This window comes from Rousettus aegyptiacus, unplaced genomic scaffold (assembly GCF_014176215.1).
Source record: "Rousettus aegyptiacus isolate mRouAeg1 unplaced genomic scaffold, mRouAeg1.p scaffold_m13_p_3, whole genome shotgun sequence".
In the NCBI taxonomy this organism is placed as follows: Eukaryota; Metazoa; Chordata; class Mammalia; order Chiroptera; family Pteropodidae; genus Rousettus; species Rousettus aegyptiacus.
In genome coordinates this window covers 38578435-38590637 of record NW_023416306.1, presented here as the reverse complement: position 1 = coordinate 38590637, position 12203 = coordinate 38578435, and positions in this window count along the sequence as shown.

Genomic DNA, 12203 nt, shown 5'->3' with positions numbered 1-12203 from the left:
CTCTTTCTCTTTTTTTTTTTTTTTTAGTATAAAATGACACCTGATGATGATAGTCATGACTTAAACAGGTTATTGAAGTGAAAACAGACTCGCCAACCCTGGCAGCATGGGCTGAATGTTGGTGAATTTTAGCCACACCACTCTCAAAGGCAGGAGATATTGGACCAGGAGGAACTGCTGATGAAGATGGATAATTCAGGGATTCTGAATCTTATAGTAATAAAGATTTCCTCTCAAGTCATTTAGTTCAGCCCATACTCATGGAGTTGGCATCCATCTGCAGCATCTCTGGGAGAGAATCTATTTCCTTAAGTGGGTAATGGACTGGTCTGGTCTGGCTGTTCAAAGTTTTGTTTGTTTTTTTGTTTTTGCTTTGGTCATTTTTTTGTTTGTTTTGTTTTGAATCAAAATCCACTCATGTCTACATCTTTATTCAAGAACATTCCAGAATAAGTCTACTTCATATGTTTATAGATAGTTGAAGATAACTTCATTTTTTTTGACTTAAAAGAGAAACCCTATTTTTTTTCAACTATTTCTATAACATGCATAATTCTTGTCACTCTCTGTACCCTTGTATCAGTATCAGTATCAGTCAGGCTGGTCTTTGCTGTGGTAACAAACAACCCCATTACCAATATCACTAAGAAATTTTATTTCCTTTATGTAATTGCATTGCATGTTTGAGGGCTGAGATATTTACGCATAGTGAGCAAAAGAACAATGCCATGTTTTAAGTGGATATTAGACTATTTTCTTTTTCTATTTTCTTTGAATTGGAAGATTTTGCTGAATATAGATTTTTTTTTTTTTACCTCACACTCTAATAACACTTACTTTATGTTTGCATAGTGTGTTACACTTTTGACATTCACCAGGGCTTTTGCCTTTGCTGTTCCCCTGCCTGATAGATTCTTCCCCTGGATATGGCTCCGTTCCTCATGATTTCCAGTTCATTATTCAAATGTCACTTTCTCAGTAAGGTCTTCCTCAGCTCTAGATCTAAAACTGCAAGAGAAACAAAACTCTTCAAATAACTTCTAAGTGTTTCTATTCTTCTTCCATTTAAGCACTTACCACTAGCATACTCTATGTTTCTATTTCTATACCTTGCTTATTGTCTGTCCCTGTAAAATAAAAAGTTTTGTGAGGAGCAGGGTTTTGTTCTTTTTCATTGCTCTATTCTGAGTCCCTAGAAACATACCTGACACATATAGGTCCTCCAAAACATTGAATGAATTTTTGTAACTAATATTCTTGGGCTCAAGTACGTTGACAAGTGGCTGAACAGGCTCTTTTCAGACGGGGTCTTGTTTACTGGGCTATATGAAGGGAGAACTTCAATGGAGGGCTGGGTTCATCTCATTGGGGTGTTTGGTCTTAGCTAAGAAGACTTAGGTCATCTGTTTAATCTGTGATAAAATACTGATGTAGGCTCAGATATGGGCACTGGTCCATCCCAATTGCTCAATCTCCTCATGTGTCCACTCTGCAGGCATCCTGTCGCCCTTCTTACCACAGGATCTTTCCATTTTCTCTTACTCTTGTTCTTCAGGAAGTGTCCAGGCTTGGATGCTTTATAAAATACACCGTCCTGAATAATTCTTAGTTATTCAAGTTGAAAAACAGAAAAATGATACTGCAGCCTCTATAGATGGAGAAGTGCTGGTGTACGTGTCAAGGATTCCCAGCTGATTAATCTTGGTACACATGGGGAACTTGGTGAATATTTGGGTATCCTCAAATAAACCAATAGGAAATACAGCATGGACACTGTGCTCTACTTGGAAGAATGGAGGCTGATTTGGGGATGGCCATTATTGACTAAGACATTCAGGCTAGAGCTCTGAGGAACTACTTCTGTATCACTGGGGCCACTTAATTGAGGGCTGGGGAGATGAGAAAAGAGTTAGGCAAAGGGCAAAAGATATCATGGTGTATTAGTTTCCTGGAGCTGCCAGAATGCATACTATACACTGGATGGCTTAAAACAACAAAAATTTATTGCTTCACTGTTCTGGAGGCTAGAAGTCTTAGATTAAGATGTCAGGTGGGTTGGTTCCTGTTTAGGGCTTTGAGGGAGAATCTGTTCCAGGCCTCTCATCCAGCTGACGACTTTTGGAGTTCCTTGGTTTCTACTACATCATACCAATCTCTGCTTCACCTTCATGTGCCTTCCCACTGTGTATGTGTCTGTGTCCAAATTTCATCTTTTTTTTTTTTTTTTTTAAATAAGGACAGCAGTCATATTAGACTAGGGGCTTTTCCTATACCAATAAGACCTCATTTTAACATCTGCAGTGTTACATCTGCAATGACTTTTTATTTTCAAAAAAACTCACATTCATAGCCTCTAGGGGTTAGGACTTCAATATATAAAATTTGGAGAGACATACTTTAAGCCATTACACACAATTCAGACACAAACACATTGTGAGCATTCTATGTGTGAGTGAAATTGTTCTCAGTTCACCGTCAGCTCTTGGGCAAAGCACACCCAATACACTGATTTGCGCAATGCTGATTTATGTAGTCTACAGCATCCTAAAATATAGAGCATAGAAATTTATTATTTATGCTTCTGTAAGCATTTGCATAATAATAGTTCATTCTCAAATTATGCAATTATCTTTCTTATCCCAGTGCTGCATGGCTCTAGCCTCTTGACCAAGCTCACATATATCCTTATTATAGGGAGACCTGCAAACTTTCACTATTGTAATTGGTATGTTTTGAAGATTAACTTTACATTAATGAACACCTGGTTTTTTTTCCTATTAGTATCAGAAGCAAGTCATTCATTCTTTTCATTTTTTTATTTGTCACTTATATATTAACTCAGCAAACATTTAATGAATTCCTACTATTAAGGAAAGAGAAATTCGACACTCTCTTTTTTTGGAGTATTAGGTAGATGGTGTGAGACACACACGTAAACACTTCAATAAAGTGCTGAACATTAAAGAAAAAATCTGGGCAGTTTCCCAGAGGAAGAACTTCTCCTAATTGCTAGGAAATCTCCATCTATCCTGAATTGGGGGCCTCAAAAGCTTTCATAGGAAGACATGGTCTCTGCTGCTTGCAAGTCTCTTCCCCTCTGACAATGGAGTGACAGTTAGGACTCTTCATCTTAGACACTGATGTGGAGTTCTCTATGTCAGCCTTTGAGTTCTTCTGGGTAATTCTAACCCATTGATTGAGGACCCTGATTGTATACATCTGTAAAACTCCTACGTAGAAGATACCATAAGTAAAAAATCATGATTCTCAACAGTGTACATTTAACAGACCTAGGCACAGTGCATCATGAAACATCACAAAGCCAGGTTCATTTAGTGCAAAGAGTGACATTGTTCAGAGGCAGACTGCCAAGCCTCTACTCATGCCACTCCTTATGAGGTGTGAATGAAAGAAGGGGTGGTGACTGTTCACAGGTGGGCCTCCTGAGAGATGGTGTCAACAGGAGAGTGACAATTCTCTTTTAAAAGTCATTTTAAAAAATACTAATGTTGCTGGGTGTGTTGTCCTTACGTTGGCTGACATCTTAATAAGCAATTGATATTTTAGTAAGAGCAACTTATAGAGTATGAGAAGCGAATGAGGAGCAAGCTGGGTAGTAGTGAGGGTTGTTGTGAGGTTGGGGAAGGTGTCCTGAAGGACAGGAGTGTGTAGGTTGGGCCAAAGTGGTCTTAATAGAGGATGTGGAAGGCATGGTTTTTAAAAAATATATATATATATTTAGTTAGTTAGTTACTAAAAAATTTTGTTATATCATGGGTTCTAACTTGATCTTAGGTCTCTTTCAAGAAATTGAAAAGAAAGATTTTTCTATAAATTTGAAGGTAATGATAAAACCTTCCCAATTCATGCTGGAGTCTCTGCCTGTTTTATCAACAGGATGTCCAGTGTCTCCCTCTCCTGTGAATCTGCACGAGGGCCACAGGGGCTGGCTCAGCTTGAGGTGTAGGAGGTGGGGATGCGGTCATGGTTGGTCCTCTTTTGATATAACCCTCCCTGGAGTCTGTCTGACCAGTCTACCATAGCCATTGTTTCTTGCTGCCACACGGTGTCACTGTTGGGGTTGAGTCAGTCACAACCCCTAGTGGTTTGTTAGTTCATCCTGCTTTAGACATTGTCTCCAAGGCTATGTCTCATAGTTTTGTCTAACAACTATTGTGAAGAAAGTTGTTGGTATATGGGTTATGGGGTTGTACTTTTTATCAGGTAAAAGGGAAAAAGAGCTGAGGGGTTTAGGCAAGAATGTGTGGTTTCATTGCGAGTATGTTTTGATAAAGAGAAGGCTCTTTAGGAGGAATGAATTTGAACAGCAAAAATTGCCCATAAATTAACTGTAGGGACAGGTTGGGTGTGTCTTGGAATAATTCACCAGAATTACATCAACTACACACACACATACACACACACACACCACACACACACCACACACACACACACCCAAGCTCCTGTTATCCTGTGCATTTGGCATCTTCTCTCTATTGTACAGCTAAGGTGTGATCAATACAGGAGCAAAGAGGGAGGTATCTGGGATGTAAGGCAAAAGGAGCCGGAAAAGTTGGTCATCCTGTGTAACATCCTATTGCTTGCCCCTTTGTTTTGATGCGCTAAATGACCACTAAAAAATATAACATTCCTTCTAAAATGTCTCAGTCTCTATGTTAATAAAGTACCTGAAGAAGGACACGGTGCCCTTGGAGGAGCAAACTGTTTCACTCTGTCCCATATCTCCTGTCCTCATCCCCTAACCCACTGATCACACATATTCTCCTTTTCCATACTAGTGTATGTTCCTAAAAAATGACCTAATAGAGTCATAGAAAGGTGTAAACGACTGATGAAACCAAGTATTTTATGTATTTTAGGGACATCAACTTTAAGAGATGCCCTTTCTGTAACAGCGCCCTTCAGTTTCTCTTTGCTGAGATCCCACAACCAGATCCACAGCCTAGTTCTTCAGAACGGTTAATGTGAAGACTGGCTACAAATCTTTAAAACAATTTTTAAAAATCTGCCATTGTTTAAATCTTGTGCCCATTGTTTAAACCTTGCTCTCCCTAAATTTCCATTTTTTTTCCCCAAATAGAATTCTCAGCACATGAGACTATAAATTAGGTGAGTAGAAATGGATTGGTGGACAAGTTCACTCTGTGTATAGTCTTTAAACCTTTTCTTTCAGATAGAAACCCTAGTTTCAAATATGAACAAGCAAATATGTTGTCAGATTTGTGTCATAAAGTTATGATCTCCTTTACACAAAATCTGTCCCTGTTTTTAGGAAAAATCATGTGTTTCAAAGTCTCTGCTTATGTAAATCCCCACCCCTTGCAATAGTTATTTTTAATGTATCTTTTACACAGCAGTTCTCAGTCTTCTCTGCTTTTATTTTTTTCTAATTGCCTCTAGCCTACTCTTTTTGTTGGTTTGTTTGCTTGAATTCCTTTTTAAATGCTTTACTTGTAGGCATGGACCCTAAGGAAATCTCTCATATGATTTTCTCTGTCTCTCCTATGCTATCCAGCTAGAAGTTCATAAAAGGGCATAAAATGCTCTTCCCATGATGAGCTGATGACAATCCCAGTTTCCAGAAGCTGGAAAATATCAATAAATAGACTGTACTTTAGCCATCGCCCAGTGGAATTTCAAAAGAGTTATTATGATGGTAGTATGGTGAATGGGGCAATATATCGTTGTAAGTGCCAGCCATGGAGAGAGAGGGCTCTGTCTGAGCTGCAGGCTGGGTGCTGCAGGCTGCCCGAGGATGAGCATCTTCCAAGCTGTGGCTGTGTGTTGATCTAGCTCCAGATTCATCGCTGTGATCAGCTGTGCTTTGTGCATTGCGGAGAGTCACTTCGGCCTGTCTGAAGAAGGCAGCTGTTGTAAATTATAAGCGCAGATCCGGGGGATAATTCTTGGCTTTCGTCATGCTGTGAAGGCTTTAGCAATTAATTTCTTCTGTTTTTGCAGCCAGGGATTCTCCACATTATTCATCTCTTTGAGCAAAAGCCGTCGGTGGCCTCTGAGTTATTTTCTCATTAGATTTTGGATGGGAATTACTTGATTGTATATGGCTTGCACTTGTAGTTCATTTTGCAGGTGAATCCTGACCAGGTAAGACCTCAGCAGCAATTTACTCTGTCTTAAACTTTCAGGGCATAGAGTTCAGCATGGCATTTCCATTAGACACAAAGGTACCAGTTTGGCATTTTCAAGGTCAGGGGCACAACTTGCTGATGCCGTCACCTCTTGAAGTGGCTGGTTTCCCTGTGTGCATATGACAAGAAACAAATAGTTTCACCAGAGGGCCAAACCTGGGCTTTTATTTCTGTAACTTTATAGAAAAACCCAAACCCAAACAAACCAACAAAAAAACCCAAACCACCAACTTTTCCCGCTGGGAGATTTAACACTTGAACAAAACAGAGCCTGAAAGAGCCCTGGGTCTAGCAAGCCACAGGGGAAAGACAGCAGAGGATGGAATTTATTCCCCAGGGTTCTGTCTTAAGCCTCGGGTACTCGCAGAGAATTCAGAGGAGGAAGATGGGGTCTCTGCAGGATCATTTAGCATGGTTCCTCCTGATTGCTTATTTGTTTGTGTTTTTGTGTGTGAAAAGGGCTGACAAATTCACTTCACACACACACGAGATTTAGTCCTCAGATTTCCCGATTAGCAGCGCCTCTTTTCACTGTCTTCGCTAGGCCCACACTGCTGCCACATCAGCTGGCAAAGAACACAAACACTGTTTAATAAAAGGGATGCTTGGAGCCCTTCACAGTTTCATGGAAACAGCTAGACTGGGAGGTGGGAGGAGAGAGGAGCTGTGTTCAAATGGTCAGAGTGTTGCCTATTTCTTGGGAGTCCGGTTTTGCTGTCTTGTAACACCTGGGCATGAAAGATGGGTATTATTCCTCCTCATGGAGAGTTAAAATTAAGGGATGCTGGCTTGAGGGTAGACACTGTGAAGTGGGCCAAGTTGGTCTTGAGTATTCTGTCTTCTCTTGTGATTAGAAACTCACTTCAGAGTGTATCATCCACGCTTAGCACACCCGTGGCAGAGTGGACAATAAATATCTGATGAAAGGATAAATGGATAAATGGTGAGTGCTGGGAATCCATTATTTTGGTGCCTTCTTTTTGCAATGTAACTTGTCCTGGTTTTCTTGTTTCTTTTGCCTCTGCAGCAAACTTTCCCTGCTTGTTCTGCCGCTGCTGAAGTAGCCATCTCCTTGGAATGTAATCTGAATGACTCATTCTCTCTGAAGTATAATAGTAGCTAATGAATAACTTAATGTGCTACCCTCAAAGGGTTATGCACATTTTAACAGGTGACAGGTAACTGAGTAAATAATAAGAGTAAATTCATATGAAAGGTGGAATTTCTAGTCAATTACAGACATTGTCTTCAGGCAGGAGAAGGGCATTTCTGTGATTTCCCTCACATCACACCATGTAGTGAACTTCCACTCCTTCTCTGTCATAATTTTGTTCCTGGATAAACTCATAGATGATCTGACTAAGCTTACAGAATCTTGAAGTGCCTGAGTCACTCTGAGGGGTGTCTTTATATCTCAGTGAAAGACAAGACTTGATATCTTCCAAATTCCAGCCTAGTCTCTGTTGCGTTGGGGACCAGAGGGAGCAGGGCATGGCACTGGGACATATGGACAGGTTCACTACATATTTTTCAGATGTTTCCAATCAAACAATACGTGTGCGGTCCTAATGAGTCTCAAAAATAACGCAGCTCTGACAACCTCTTTGTATGGAAGGCATGTGTTGAACACAAAATTATAACCATCAGTTTTTCTTCAGTGGGAGGGAATGAAGAGGCTGGTTCCCTTTGGGTGGAGGTGGAGAAGTTGAGCTATTGGCTGGTAAGACAGCTTGGCCAAGGTCATTCAGCAAGTAGCCAAACTGCGTCTCTATTCCTAGCCCAGCACATCATTGTCCTGCCTGCCTCATTATCCCAGTTCAAAAACAGAGCTACTTCTGAGTCAGTCTCTTTGGTAGGGCTCTGGGGAATGTGGGTGTCAGCAGTCTGGGCTTGCAGAGGCTCTGTCTGAAACAATACCAGGTATTTTGTAGCAGGTATATGCTGAGTGTTCTTCTCTCATTCTCTGCATTTGGGGCATTCAGCATATAATCCTACAATTAGTTCATTAAAAAAAAAATAAAAACTACTTACAGGTCACCTTTAAAACAAAGGGAGAAGCAATTTTGAATTTAGCAATTTTTCATTTTTGACACCTAGTACCACCTCAAGCTCTACGGTTACAAATAATGCTGGTGGGGAACGGATCCTTTTATGCACATTTGAAGAAAGAGGGGTTATACATTATGAATAGAACAAGGATAAAGGAATTGGCTGTGTAGTGCAAGATATTTTGAGTATATTAATCAGCCCATCTCTTCTAGAGGGAGAATCATTTTTAAAACTGGGTACTAAACAGAATGCAAACAATTTGTGCAATTCAAGTCTGCTTAATACAAGATGGACGTATGAGAACAAAGGGGAGAGGAGAAAATACAGGGAGCAAGGCATTTAAGGAGTCCCTCAGGGTAAAACAAGGCAGAGGAAAGAAACAGAGCTTGGAAGAAGCACCAAGATGGCATCTAATCTCACTTATATTCCCACAGGGCTTGGCACATTGATTCATTTACACATTTTACAAACAGCAATTAGGTGCCAGCCATGTGTCAGCCCTGACCCTATGGAACTCACATTCTAAGGAGAAGACGGGCTATATTCATAGTCTCGATAGGACTTGCTATAATCAAAGCAAACACAAGGAAGCTGTATCAGTCAAGAATGCTTTCCAAGTAATAGAAAACATTGTTAACTGTGGCTTAAATAGAATTTTCTATCTCTAACATAAGAAGTCTGGAATTAAATAGCTGCCTTGTTGGTTTAATACCTCAATGACAAGAAGGCTGGTGATTCTGTGATCTTCTTTGGCCTTCCCTCAGTATTTCAGCCATAGCTCCAGGAATCACATTGATTTTCAAAGTGGAGAAGAGGAGATACCAATGACGACTAGCTTGTTCATCATGGGAACAAAACCCTTTCTGTAAGCTCCAAGGCAGATTGCCATTGATATTGCATATGACACAACCCAAACTGTGTCATATGCCCCTCTCTTCCTCCCACCAGCTGCAAGGGGAACAAAGAAAGTGAGAACTTAGCTTTTCTAGATCTCTCTTCTAAGCCTCGCTCTCCGTACTGGAAGTCTGACAGAGTAGATATCAACAGACTCCCTCTTAGATTTGGTCATTTGTCACCACTGGACAGACAGTGGAAAAAAAGGAAAACAAGGATGGAGTCTTGGTTGGAGTGTCTATTCACTTGGCTCCCACCTTTTGTGACTGCAGCAGGTAGACTAAATTTGAACCTTCTGTCAGGTGGTCCTCTCCCTCTTGGTTGGTCACCATCAGCTCTCCTTATCCTTTCAGGCCCTGAGGTGCCTTATTATTGCTAGTGTCCCCCACCCCATACTCTCCCATCTCTTGGTTCCCCAGCATGTTCCACTAGATTTTTTCTGTTGCCACTCCTTTGCAAATAGTCCTTTTATAAAGCTCCTCTCAAATTACTTAATCTGTTTCCTATGTGTGCCCTAATTGACATGATGGCAGGGTTGGGAACATTGTCTGTCAGAGGTACCAATTCCCTGGGAGGGAAGTGGGTGAGTGGTGGTAGGATGTCAGGGAATATTTGCGGAGGAGCTGATGCTTGAGGGAAATGTCAAAAAATAAGTAGGATTTCACTACTGGTGAAGAAGAGATGGGAGATGGATGGGAGGTAGTACATTCTAGCAAGAGGAATTAACATGTGCAAAACTGTGGAGACGCCAGGAGCAGAGAAGGGCCTGTGAAATCTGGGATCGAGGCGCATGCATTATGAAAGCGAACTGACCAAGGAGTCTGGAGTTTTATCCTGAGGGAAATGGATTGCCTTTAAATGATTTTAAGAAGAGCGTGACTTGTGTTTTATAAAGATTCTGGTGGCATCATGGTGGATTATTAGAGTGGGTTGAGAAAACCTCTGGGAGAGGCTTTAGAAAGTTTTTATAAGTTTTCTCCATGATATAATAAAATCCTGAAAAGAAGAGAGCTTTCCCTCATGACTTTCCCAGCAAAATTAAACCCTCCCCACCCAAAGCAGTTACTACATAGCCCTACTATGTTCTTTATGTTCTGCATCACAGAATATTATAGTATTATAATATTATATTATTATAATATGAATACTATAGTTCACTACATTATTGACTTTTTTTCACCTATCTATAAAACTCCATGGGGACATGTGTCAAGTGATATTTGTATTCCCAGAGCATAGCATGGAGCCTGGTACACAATAAGCATTCAATAATTGCTTGTTGAATTGAATGTAGGAACTGGGGTTGTCATCTACTGGTACAGACCTACTTTAGATGTGAAGTGATTACCTCTCATGACTATAGTATAGCTCGATTCTCATATCCTATAACTTTTCTTTTTCTGATTAAAAAACGGAAGAAAAAAAGGAGAAACGGAGTGAGTGAGGGATAGAAGGAAGAAGACAGGGGAGGAAGGAAGGAAGGGGTAAGTCAGTCTGGTTTTCTGAATGATGTGCATGAGTGAGAAGGGCAATGATGGAGAATTGAACAAGCTAGTATGAAGCCCTTTACTGCACATGACGTCAAAAAAAAAAAAAAAACTCCAAACCAAAAAGAATTAAAGTCAAATTCTACTTTGTTCAGTGAAATGGAGTCAGAGAAATAGACCAGGTATCACCAATCCTTATCTTAATCGTTTGCATACAGTTTGGGCTATTCCTGCATGGGCTAGGAATTGCTGTCCACAAGTTCTTTCTGAAAACACAAGAAAGGATCAAAGCTGTGCCTGATCCTGAGTCATGCCCAGAAACCATTTTTTTCATACCTCACCAGGTTTAATTAATTAATTTAATTAAAATTTAATTTTTAAAAGATTTTTATTAAAACATAGCTAACACGCAATATTGTATTAGTTTCAGGTGTACACCATAGCTATTCAACATTTATATACCTAAAGATGTGGTCACCATGATATGTCCTGCAACCGTCTGCCACCGTAAAATGCTATCACAGTGTTACTGACTGTATCCTTATGTTGTACACCACATCCCCATGACTTATTTGTTTCATACCTGAAAATTTTAACCTCTTATTTCCCTTCATCTTTTCCCTCTCCCTTTTTTTCCCCCAGAAGTCATTTGTAAGAGTGGCTTGCCTTCAGTGATCCGGCAGGGGATGAAAGGCCTTCCTCTAACTCATTGGTTTGACGGTGTTGGAAAATAAAATATGATCAAATACCTCCCAGGGAAAAAGTTGGGTAGTGGGAGGAAATAAAATAATAAATTTTAGAGAGTGATTTGAAAATAGCTTTTAAGGGCTTTGAAAAATGCAACCGCAAATCTGAAAATTCAAAATGTCAATAAAAACTTGACTAACTTGAGAATATACTACAAGAAGACAATTAAACATGTCTTGAAATCGTGTCTTTAATACCTCTAAAGCCGTATTGCCTGGAATAGGGTCTTGGGACTGCAAAAGAAAGTTTTTCAATAATTTTGAGTATCTATACTATACCAGGCACTTGCCATGTTATTTCATGTTATTTTCTAAATCTTACAAAACATTGAAGTAGATATTATTATATTGATCTTACAGATAAGGAAACTGAAGCTTATAATGCTTAAGTAACAGAATATAATGGAACTAAGGTTTGGACCCAGTTTCTGTCTGATTTCAGTGACTTTGAACTTCACCCAACATGCAACTCTTATGACATATCCATTTTTCTGTATTTTCTCTACTTAACCTATATTCTGTTATTCAGCATAATTCCAGATATTTGATTTTGTGAGGTTAATTCTCACTCCCATTGAGAGTTACGGTTGTGGTATTGTGTCTTGGGTCTTAATCCTTCCTTGCAGAAGGAAAATTGAGATCATTAGGACTGTTGAATTAATAGCACGTGGTTTTTCTTTCTCATAGGCTTTTTTTTATAGTGTATTTGTTTTAGGAATAGCGAGTAACTCTCGTTACTGGGCCTGTGGTTTAATTTACCTCTTTTTATCACTTTGTTGAAAGCAAGTGACAGATGCATCTTGGACGCGCTGGGTCCTGATAGTAAGTGAAAAGCCCATTAGGTCACGGTGAAAGCA